The sequence below is a fragment of the Alexandromys fortis genome, unplaced genomic scaffold, assembly GCF_014885135.2.
Source record: "Alexandromys fortis isolate MF-2015 unplaced genomic scaffold, M_Fortis_MF-2015_v1.1 scaffold_29, whole genome shotgun sequence".
Lineage (NCBI taxonomy): Eukaryota > Metazoa > Chordata > Mammalia > Rodentia > Cricetidae > Alexandromys > Alexandromys fortis.
The window spans coordinates 6,390,988-6,403,473 of NW_026067891.1; positions in this window are offsets into that span (position 1 = coordinate 6,390,988).

The following is a 12,486-nucleotide window of genomic DNA, read 5'->3' on the forward strand; positions in this document are numbered from 1 at the left end:
GTGGCTGGAGGGCCAAGGAGGCCCACAGGAAACCAGAAGGGTAAGTGTTTTGGTTCAAAAGAAAGGTAGGGGGCTGAGCTGAGCGATACAGGAGAGAAGCGCGGGAGTTGCTTCCTCCATTTCCCGTAGGCACCCAACTCATGGCGTGGACAAAGGCAGGGGACACAGTGGAATGCCAAGTCCCTTTTCTTTTTCTTTCATTTTACCTTTTCTTTTCTTTTTTCCTTCAGTGCTGAGGAGGGAACCACAGCTTTACTCGTATTTGGAGAGCGAAGTGACACCCATGGCCTGTCACATCCATTTAATAACTGGAATAAGATGACCAGAACTGGTCAGGCTGGGAAGTGACAGGGCTGCTGTCGCAAGCCAGCCCTGGGAGGGGCTTTCCCTGGGAGGGGGACAGGCTCAACACCCCAAGGCATCCTGGGAAGCATATAGGTGTGGAGGCTTCAGCATTTGAGCACACCTGCAAACCCAACACGGCTCTGGCCGATTTTCTTACCAAGCAACTTGCTGTCCGTTGTTCCTGCTGACCAGTACCAAGGTCTAGGTTCTTTCAGGCTCCTTTAGGACACTGAAAAGCGCCCGGAAGAACACCTTCCACACTGTCTTCTGAGCTCCAGGGCTCACCTGGTGCTGGGTCACCAGCCATGGTCATAGCCAGCTGGCAGAGCAGGGTCCTGCTGGGTGCAGTGAGGGATATGGGAGAAAAGTCATCACCATACGTGAAGCTAAAGTGCAAGGTGGCACATCACTTATGCTCCGTGCTGCAGGTGTTAAGGCCCCGAAGCATTGGCCAATGAGGAAGAAGGAGACAAGATGAACCCAAGTGGATAAGGGTGCAAAGGCAGGGACTAATATTGGTCGGCTTCGTCCTCACTCTAGACCTCCAGGTTTTGGACCCCTGCCGCTTGCTCCTGGTGGAGCTGGCATGGCCACCAACGCCTAAGGAGTTAACACCTGCCTGCTGCAGAGGCCCGGCAGCACAGGCAGCAGTAACAGCAACGGTAGCTGTGTGCAGCCAGTAGCTCAAAAGCTGAAATGTGATACGCTGGACACCAGGGGCAGGCCAGGGAAAGACAGAGCAGAGCTGAGAAAGAGGGTTTCCCTGGCAGGAGCCCCAACTGGCTGCTTGAGCCTCGATTCCTTGGCCCAGGCCCTCCCACACAGCTGCCCCTCCTGCCTGAAAGCTGGCTTCTATAGCGTCCACTAGGGGCAGTTCAGAGTCATGGCCAGTATCCAGCACTGCTGACCACAGGACAACAGGTTTTTGTTTTTTGTTTTTTGTTTTTTTTTTTTGGTTTTTAGAGACAGGGTTTCTCTGTGGTTTTGGAGCCTGTCCTGGAACTAGCTCTTGTAGACCAGGCTGGCCTCGAACTCACAGAGATCCGCCTGCCTCTGCCTCCCGAGTGCTGGGATTAAAGGCATGCGCCACCACTGCCTGGCGGGACAACAGTTCTATATTGTGGATCTGTAAGAGGCCATGGGCTGTGTTTTCTTCAAGACTGAAGAAGAGCCGGGCAGTGGTGGCACATGCCTTTAATCCCAGCACTCGGGAGTCAGAGACAGGCAGATCTCTGTGAGTTCGAGGCCAGCCTGGTCTACAAGAGCTAGTTCCAGGACAGGCTCCAAAGCTACAGAGAAACCCTGTCTGGAGAAACAAAAAACAAAACAAACAAAAAACAAACAGAAGAAGACAGGGACATCTCAAGGGGTCCGACCTGAGACCCAGCATTGAGGTCCCTGCATATTGAGCAGAACTGAGACATGGGAAATCTTTTTGTCACTCAAGAGAAACCCAGGCCTGGGTGCTGGCATATCTTTGCACAAGGTCGCTGGACATGAAGCAAGAGCCAACTAGAAGCTCACAGTGCTAGGCATAGTTGAGCATTCGTCTCTATTCCCAGCTAATCCTGAAGCCACCTGTGAATAGAGACTTTTGTTTATGACCCCAGGTTTACAGATGGAAAACAGAGGGTCAGAAACGGAATAACACATTACCACATTTGCTGGCAAAACTATAGGACAGGTGGGATCATACACAGGGGAAGCACAGGGCCTGAATCCAAGAAGGCGAGGGATGAAACCCAGAAGTGGTCAGTGACAGGGGGCCTGGCTTCTATTCTTAAGAGCTGATAACAGCATCCAGAGGAAACTGGGAGAGCCTGGGCCCAAGACCACATCAGGATCAGGAGGAACCTCTCTCGTCCTCCATGTCCCCTGGGGCAATGAGTACTTTAATCTTTATTTTAGACAGGTTTTCACGCACCCCAGGTTAGTCTGAAACTCATTCCAGTAGCTGAGAATGACCTCGAATTTCTCATTCTTCTGTCTCTGTTTGGCAAGGGTTTAGAGGTGTGGGCCCTCACCCCAGTTTGTGCAGTGAGGATCAAATTTGAGGTTCTGCGCACACTAAGCAAGAACTCTACCAGTTGAGCTACATCCCCAGCCCTACAGGTCACTTCTGAGCAGGTGACAAGCATCCCCTATAGAGATCATAGATACGTTTGAAGTCTGGGGTTAGCATGGCCCTGTTTGAAAACTCAGTGACATCTGCTGTGGGAAGCACTCTGCCAGTGTTAGAAATGACCAGAAATGCTTTCCTAAACATCCACGGCCACTGCAGATTGGACGGTCTCAGCTTCAAGCCTGGCCTCGCTGTGTGACCTTGCCTCACTCAGTAGCACGCAGTCTTCCTTGTCTGTAGGTAAGAGAGTGCCAGAGGCTACATTGCTAGGTTGCTGTGAACCTCTGCCTCCCAAGTGCTGGGATTAGAGGTGTGCACCAGTCAGGGGCACTGGCTGCTCTTCCAGAGGTCCTGGGTTCAAGTCCCAGCAAGTGCAAGGCAATTCCCTGCCTTCTGTGACTTCAGTCCCAGGGGATCCAGTGCCCTCTTCTGGCCTCCTCTGGCATTACATGCACGTGGTGCACATACACATCAAACAAAGGTAAATTTGAAAATTGCAAAAAAAGATTATAGGCAGCTGGACAGTAGTGGTGCACACCTCGAATCTCAGCATTCTGGAGGCAGAGGCAGGTGGATCCTTGAGTTCAGTGCTTACACAAAGAAATCCTGTCTCGGAAAAAAAAAAAAAAAAGCTCCATCCAGAACCCTCTCAGAGCCCTTCCCAGTCTGGCGGAGGACACTTGAGTCAGGGTCTTGACAGACAGCCCAGCCTGACCTCGCCTTCCAACATGGTGTGTAGTCTCACTATAGCGTTATCGTCTCCCCTCTCTCGTGGGACCAAGCCTAGGGCCTCATGTTTGCTTCCTATTGTTCTACCATTGAGCTCTATTCCTAGACTCCCAACCCCTCTTAAATTCAGGATTGTGCTAAATTATTCAGGTCGACTTTGAACTCACTGCAGAGCTCAAAAAGCCTTTGGCTTGGCTCCTCCTTCCTCAGCTGACAGTGGACTGCAGGCATCTGCTGGTGGGTCCTACTAAGATCAACTTATTATTTTTTTTAAAGAATTGTGTGTGTGTGAGTGTGTTTGTGTATGTGGCAAGTGTGGCACACACGCATGAGTGTGTGGATGCAAATGCCCATGTGTAGGCCAGAGCAGTAAGCTGGGTATCCTTTGCTATTAACTGTCACCTCATTGCCAAAGACAGCCTTTCTCTTTGAACTTGAAGGAAGTCTGAGGTTTTGGCTAGGTTGGCTGGCCACTGAGTTCCTGGGAGCCCATCTATCTCTGCCCCAGGATACCGAGAGAACAGGCACACTCAGCTCTGTCCAGTGATTTACTTGCGTGCTGGAGATTTGAACTAGGGTTCACATGCACCATATGTTAGCCCTGTTAGTCACCATATAGTAGATATATTAGAAGAAAGAACTGACAGAAAGAATGTTAAAAAGAGATTTATTACACTGAAAGTTTACACAATACAGTCCGTCCAGGTAATCCAACAATGGCTGAGAATCCATGGGCTGGATGCCTCGGCAGTCCAGACTTGGGGTTAAAAGGCTGGAGAATTCCTAGAGAGCCGCTGGTTTTCAGTCCACAGTGGGAACCTGAAGAAGCTGAGTTCTGATGTTAGTGAAGGAATGGATCAGATGGACCCAGACACAAAGGCAATGAGAGGAAAAGCAAAGCCTTCCCCTAGCACACCTCCTAGACAAAAAGCTCCACCTACGTTTGGGTGCATCTTCCCACTTCAACCTACCTATCAAAAACAGTCTCTGCAAAGGTGCTGAGCTGACCCCAGATCAACTGATTAACAATTTCCCTGAGGAAGTGCTCTTATCCTCTGAGCCACCTTCCCAGATTAACAACTGCCTACCCTGAGGAAGAGCTTTTATCCTCTGAGCCATCTTCCCAGATTAACTACCTACCCTGAGGTGGAGCTCTTATCCACTGAGCCATCTTCCAAGCTCCCTTTTCTCCTTTTGTGGTTTGCTTTCTGCTTTGCTGGGGATGGGACTCAGTGCAAGGTGAGATAAAAGTCCAGCTTCCAGGTCAGATTTTTTTTTCCTTTTCAACACAGGGCTTCTTTGTAGCTTTGGAGCCTGCCCTCTTATAGACCAGGCTGGCCTCGAAGTTACAGATTTGCCTGTCTTTGCTTCCTGAGTGCTGAATTTAAAGGCACGTGCCACCCTGCCCGGCTCAAGGTCAGTATTTTATGTGTATGAGATTTGGCTGCATGTATGTATGTGCACCATATGCATGCCCGGTGCCCTCGAAGATCAGAAGACCCTGGGACCTCTGGAGCTGTAGTTACAGGCAGTTGTGAGTGCTGAGAACTGGACCTAGATCCTCTGCAAGAGCAGAAAATGCTTTTAACAACTGAGCCATCTCTCTAGGCCCCTGGTCGGTATTATAAAAGCGCTTTAAAATCTTAGAAAATTTGGCTGTCATAACAATGCCCTCCAATGCCTAGAGAGCTGTTTAATAGAAGAGACCAGCTGAATACATCAAAAGAAGATTTGAGCCAAGCAATGCTGGTGCATGCCTTTAATTTCAGCACTGGGGAGGCAGATGCAGGCAGATCTCTATGAGTTTGAGACCAACCTGGTCTACAGAGCTAGTTCCAGGACAGCCAGAGATACACAGAGAAAACCTGTCTCAAAAAAAAAAAGGGGGGGGGATTGACACTCAGAAGAGGAATGAACAGAATGGATTTGGAAAACCCAAAAAGGCTAATAGCTAATATTCCATGCACTGGGAATGTGGGTGAGTGGCCAGATGGCTGTCAGTCAAACAGTAGCCATAGGCTGCTGTGTTGATTGCTCCTGTGTCCCCATTAAGATCCAAACAGACAAACTGAACCCACAGCCAGCAGTGGAGACGACATTAAGCGCAAGTGTGAATGGTGATAGACCTACCTGAGGAAGGAAGTGGGCACTCGGACTGGGAGCAAGGACTTGGTCGGGATGCTGGGATAGGCTAGCTCCCTCGCACCTGGGTATCTCAGAGCCAGGACGAGGAAAAGGGCTAGCAAAGGTGAAAATCACTGACCCCAGGGGTTAAGAGTGCTCTTTTTGGTTGTTGTTGTTTTGTTTTTCGAGATAGGGTTTCTCTGTGTAGTCCGGCTGTCCTGGTGCTCTGTAGACCAGGCTGGCCTTGTACTCACAGAGACCCACCTGCCTCTGCCTCCCTAGTGCTGGGATTAAAGGCGTGCGCCACCACCTGCGGGTGTGAGTACTGTTCTTGCAGTGGACTCAGATTTAGTCCCTAGCACCACCTCAGATGACACACAACTGCCTGTAACTCCAGTTCTGGGGATCTAATGCCTGAGGCTTCTTTGGGCTCCTGCACCCATGCGCACACCCACATAGGCATAAACATAATTTAAAATAAAATAATATTTTTTAAAGTTTTATTCATTTTATTTTATGTGTATAATTTTGTCTGCATGTATGTATGTGCACCATGTGTGTGCCTGGTACCTTTGGAGGTCAAAAGAGGGTGTCAGAACCCCTGGAGTTGAAGTTACGAGGGTTGTGAGCCATCCTGTGGGTGCTAGGCTCTTTGCAAGCGCAGTAGATGCTAAGCCTTAGCCAATAAACCATCTCTCCAGCCCCCCAGGGAAATAAAATGTCACTGAGCCCAGAGACATGCTCCTAACACTCTATCTACTATCAGCAAATTCTGGGAGGTGCTCTGCTTCAGGGTTTCAAAACAGTAGCAAAACCAGAAGAACCATTATTTTACAACTAAAACAGAAAGACAAACAAGACTTAGAAGAAGCCTGTACTTTTTACTCCTTGAAGCTTTAGACCAGTGGTTCTCAACCTGTGGGTTGCATATCAGATATTTACATTATGATTCGTAACAGTAGCAAAGTTACAATTATGAAGTAAGTAGCAACAAACATAATTTTATGGTTGGGATCACCACAACATGAGGAATCGTATTAAAGAGTTGCAGGGGCTGGAGAGATGGCTCAGAGGTTAAGAGCATTGCCTGCTCTTCCAAAGGTCCTGAGTTCAATTCCCAGCAACCACATGGTGGCTCACAACCATCTGTAATGGAGTCTGGTGCCCTCTTCTGGCCCGCAGGCATACACACAGACAGAATACTGTATACATAATAAATAAGTATTTAAAAAATAAAAATAAAAAAATAAAGAATTGCAGCATTAAGAAAGTTAAGAAGCACTGCTTTAGACTCTAATGGGCATCCAAAAGGCTCTGTTTGGGCACTGAGAATCCTCTTTGGAGAAGTCCCAGGTCCTGGAGCATCCTCCCCTTTCAGGCCTTCCACTAGCCTCCAGGTGTCCAGGAGGGAAGGCAGAGATGACCTGAATGCTGACTCCGTGACCCTCTAACATTGAGATCACACAGGCGTCTGATGGACAAGGGGCTGAGAGCCTCTAGAAGACCCCAGGTCCCTCCCACAGCCTTAGATAGAGCTTTAGGGTACAGAAGGGCCCTCCCAGGGCAGTCCCTAGCCTGCAGGCTCTGCAGCTGATGTGCACAAGCCAGGACCACTGCTCCTCTTCTCCCGCCCCATTCTGCCCCACTGCTTTCCTACTGGGGAGTCAGACAACCCAAAACTCTTCGGGTATCAGAAAGGAAGCAGAGCCGGGCCTGGTGGTGCATGCCATGTGCCATGCCAGCTGAAGCGTGAGGACCTCAAGTTCAAGGCCCGTCTGGGCTGCAAAGCAAGTCCAAGCCAGCCTAGGCTATTTATTGAGGCCTTGTTTTGGAGTAAAAGGTAAAAAAAGGATTGGGTAGGGTCTGGAGATACAGCTCAGTTAATAGAACGGTCGCCTAGCAAGCACGAAGCCCTGGGTCTGATGCCAAGCCCAATATAAACTGGATATGATAGCACTCGCCTGTCATCCCAGGCTACCTTCGACTTCTGGTCCTCCTGGCTTCACTGCTCATGGCTGTATAGTGAATCTGAGGCCATCCTGGGTTACATGAAACCCTGCCTTAATTTACGAAAGGGGGGCTATCACTCAGTGGTAGGGTGCCTGTCTCTAAGGCACAAGACCCTGAGTTCAACGCCCAGTACTGCAGTTAAGAACACTGTCTGCTATTGCAGAGGACCCAGGTTCAAGTCTCAGCATTCACACACAGCAGCTTAAAACCATTTGTAACTCCTTTTCCGGGGGATCCAACACCTGGCTGCCTAGGACAACAGGGACATATGTGGTACAGAGACCTCCAGACAGACAGAATATCATACACATTAGAAATTTAATAAAATAATGAAAAGAGGGCTGCCACTGGTATGCACATACACTCCAGAACAGAAGCATATCCTTGCAGACTGTGTACAACAGATGTAAGTCAGGGAGAGAGAGCTGAACATCAGTTTCACTGTACCTCCCCTGGGCTAAGCATGTGCTAAGAAATCTGGATGCCCTGTCCCATTCAGTCCTCAAGAGAACCCCAGGAAGTATCATGGATGAAAAATGTGAACTGGTAAGAACTTACGTCACGGACTTAGCTGAAGGTACAGCCCTGGCAGATAGAAGCTCATAGTTGAACACAGGGCTATGCACAAGCTCCATGGTAGCAGCTAACAGAGCTGGCCGGATTCATGGGGAGCTGCTACTCCCCTTTCTTGCTGTCGTTCTAGAGGTGATGCAAGCTTTTGTGCTAGGGTGAGCTGCTGCCCACAGCACCCAATCACCTGCTTGGAGAAGCTTTCAGGGATGAGTTAGGAGCTGACTCAAGCTAAGGAGAGGCCAGCCTAGGATCTTGCTGGAACTCACTGAGATCTGCAGACCTGTGACGTCATGGTCTCCCCTTTGGAAGTGCTGAGTTGAGAGTAAAGCAGAAGTAGAAGTTAGCACTTCCCTGGCTGGCACAATTACACAATACTCAGGCAAGGTCTCTTTCACCGAGACCTAATCCCTAGTCCCCTCCCCAGGCTGTCCCAGCAGAGATTCTAATAGTGGCTTCAAGGCTGAGACAAGGTCCTCCTCCCAGATCAGGTGGGGGTCGGCAGCCTAGCACCCCTCTCCTACAGCAGTTCCAGGGCCCTGTTGAAACTGGTATTTAAACTGCCCCCCAGAGAATGAGCATGTGCTCTCCAGGTTACCCCTGGTCTCCCTTCTCTCTCTTCCCCTCTCCATGGGCCACCCAGGAGTATTCTCATCTCTTAAACATGGGTGTATTTTAATTCAGTCTGATTTGTCTGATTGGGATTATTTGTGTTGGCGGAGAGGTTCATTTAAGAAAATATTAAACAGACAGCAGCAGAGGCATGAGTCTCCTCTCTGGAGCGAATCAGCCACACTCCAAAGGTGCAAAGGCAGAGGGCGTACTAAGGCAGCCAATCTTCCTCTGCAAACCCTGCAGCCTCAGTCCCCTCCTTCTTGCCTCTTCTGAGCCAGATCAGGCTTTGGGTTTGCACCTACGGGTACTGGAACACACAGAAAGCGACTGAGCTGAGACTCCATGATCTACTTGTATGACCCACCTCCAACACTGTGGATATAATGAGCCTGCAGATGTTTTCAGCACACACTGAGCACCTGCTACGTGGAAAACAAAGATAAAGTTGTGTGATATATGATGTGGGCAGTGGGAACTGAACTCGGGTCCTCTGCAAGAGCAGTATGTGTTCTTAACTACTGAATTATCTCATAGTCCAGACAAATTTAATGTTTATGTATTTCTATAGAGCGTTTTGTCTGCATGTGCACCTGCACACCAGAAGAGGGCATCAGGTCCTACTGTAGATCGTCATGAACCACCCTGTGGGTGTTTCGAATTGAATTTAGGACCTCTAGAAAAGAAGCCAGGGCACTTTTTTGTTTTTTGTTTTTGGAGAAAGGGTTTTTCTGTGCAGCCATGGTGGTCCTGTAACTCAATCTGTAGACTAGGCTGTGTTATCAGATATAACTACAGAATAGAATCTGCCTGGAGAGCTGGGTCCAAGTTTGACCGTACTGGCTCTCAACTTAAAAGGTGATATTTACACTCATAAAAAGACAGAAAGAAGAAAAACTGCTTGCAGTAGAAGGTTAACAGCAGAATTGACACTAGGAGAGAACAGCTTAATATATTTTAAATCAGGGTTAGATTACATATATAGTTTTTTTGTTTGTTTGCTTGTTTTGTTTTTCGAGACAGGGTTTCTCTGTAGCTTTGGAGCCTGTCCTGGAACTAGCTCTTGTAGACCAGGCCAGCCTTGAACTCACAGAGATCTGCCTCCCAAGTGCTGGGATTAAAGGCGTGCGCCACCACCACCTGGCCACATATAGTATTTTTTGCAAGAGACTTAAAAGTACATACCAATTTAAAACATTAAAACTTACTGCTTTGTAGTCTGGAATGAGATACAATGAGCAGACAATTATAACATTTAACAGTAAACATAGGTGCATTTAAGTTACATGTATGAACACACACAGAGTGAATAGGAATTGGATAAAGTGGATGCTCTTGGTAGGCCCTGCACAAAACACACATGCAACAGAGTCAACAAGAAAAATTTAGAGACAAAAACATAAATAAATACCTTAGTTATGATACCGGTGAAGTCACCTGACCTCAGTTAAGATGGTGGTAAGGTCGCCTGACCTCGGTAAAAATGGCAGCAGTCACATGTTGTATGGAAAAGCCAAAATTTTTTAGCTGCAGGAATTTTTTTTTTTTTTTCGAGACAGGGTTTCTCTGTAGCTTTGGTGTCCGTCCCGGAACTAGCTCTTGTAGACCAGGCTGGCCTCGAACTCCCAGAGATTGGCCTGCCTCTGCCTCCCTAGTGCTGGGATTAAAGGCATGCACCACCACCTCCTGGCCAGAGCTGCAGGAATTTTAAGTTTAATATTAAGAGAGACCTAGAGGTGTGATCCACCCTGTCGCTGAGCCACCAAGCCACAAGCCGCAGCAGGGAGCAAAAGGCTGGAATTGAAAACAGCCGCCTTGTGGATCTGACCAATCCTGTTGGCAGCAGTAGCGGTGGCAGGGACAGTTTGAGGAAACTCCTTCCATTTGCCTGTGCGCTGACAGTAGTTACAAAGCTCCCATAAAAGTGGAGCTGGGGGACACCAGTGGAGTGAGGGTAGGAGCTGAAGAAGTAGGGCATTAAGGCCTGGGGTTTTAGGGCCTCTAAAAGGCTTCCATCCCAGGGGGAGGCTGGATTGAAGGACATGGATGGCTTGCTACCTATAGCTGAAACCATGAAAACCCACACAACGGTGACACCACAAGGCCTATAGGAAGACGTCTCCCCTCCATAGGCAGGGTGTGAATCAATGACAAACACTGCAGGGCTTGTGGGAGAGCGTCCTCTGCCTACAGGTGAGGTGCTTAAGCCTGACCTACTGGCTCCAGTCGGGGCAACTTAGAAGTCAGAGCGGCCTTTCATGGCAAGGTGGTGGGAAGAAAAGAAAAAAGGAGAAAGAAAAATCAGAGGGACTTTGGGTCCCCAGTCACAGGACGGACCCCGGGTCATCTAAACACAATTTTAGCTAAGGGAAGCAATCCAGAGATGAATGTCAGGCAAGGGCTCAACCATAACCATGAAGACCATAATTGGGGGCTCCCCCCATTTCTAGGAACACCAGAAGATTTCCGGGAGCTCAATGGTCAGTTCCTTGGGTTCGGAGAAATGATTAAGCTGACCAGAATGGGGGAAACTCACCAACCGAAGCTGGTGGTGTGTATAGAAATCGCGTTCAGGCAGGTAGAACAGAAAGCTGTAGTAAAGAAACCTGGTTCTCGGTCCCAGGGTTCTATACATCTTCAGCCAGCCTGTCTGCTGGCCAGAGGGAATGTGTAGAGCCTGGACGAGTCACGGAGCACCATTGTTATGGTTTAAATAAAAATGCTGCAGGTCCCCGAGTGGCTGCAGTGGGCAGCAGGCCATGAGACCACGCTGCAGCAGCAGCAGCCAGCAGGTCCTGAGAGCAGCCAGTGATAGCGCAGTTCCCCAAATGGCTGCAGTGGGCCACAAGGGGCAGCGAGTCCCAGGCAGGGAGCTGCAGCCCCAGTGGGTGAGAGACCTCAACAGGGTAGCCAGTCATGAGGAGAGACAAGAGGGATGGGCACACCACGAGACCATGCCACAGGTCTCTGAAGGTTCCAGTCAGGGAGCCACGTGGCTGGTGAGAGACAGAAGGATAGGCACACCATGCAGAGTGAGGGTGAATATTTATTTAGTGCCTTATGGAGGAGAAAGGGGAGAAGGGGTGAAGACCAGAGAGGGAGGGGGAGAGAGAAACAAAGAGGGGGAAGGGGAGAAGTGGGGAGAAGGAAGAGATACAAGCTACCTCTGAGAGAGAGAGAGAGAGAGAGAGAGAGAGAGAGAGAGAGAGAGAGAGAGAGAGAGAGAGAGAGGAAGGGAGAGGCTCAGGCTAGAAGCTGAAGATTAGCTTGCCTCAGTGGACAGGGGAGGGAGTGGGCTAGTCTTGTCTCTTAAAGGGACAGGACAGACCATGACAGGCTGGCCTTGACCTCAGAGATCTGCCTGCCTCTGCTGGGATTAAAGGTGTTTGCTACCATTTTTTTTTTCTGAGACAGGGTTTCTCTGTAGCTTTGGTGCCCTTCCCGGAACTAGCTCTTGTAGACCAGGCTGGCCTCGAACTCCCAGAGATCTGCCTGCCTCTGCCTCCCGAGTGCTGGGATTAAAGGCGTTTGGATCATTTTCTTAAGAGTTCAGTGAGATAGTTCCTAAGCCATGGGACGCACACTTGGCAATTACATCCCTATATAGGGTTCAGCAGTTTCGGCATAGCACAATAATTGTGTCCACAATCTATTCTGGAACATTTTCACCTCCCCAAAAGATAACCAGACTACATCTGTAATCCTAGCACCCAGAAAGCTGAGGCAGGATGATTACTTTGAGTTTAATTAATTTATCAAATTACTCTGAGTTTAACTAATATTAACTAAAAATAATTGTGTTAGACTGCAGTGAAACCAAATTTATACTCTAGGCAGATCTCTGAGTTCAAGGCCAGTCTGGTCTACAGAGTGAGTTCCAGGACAGCGAGGGCTACATGGAGAAAACCTGTCTCAAAAAACAAAACAAAACACACCATAGCAAGCAAGCAAACAAGATTACTGTCTGCTTTTCC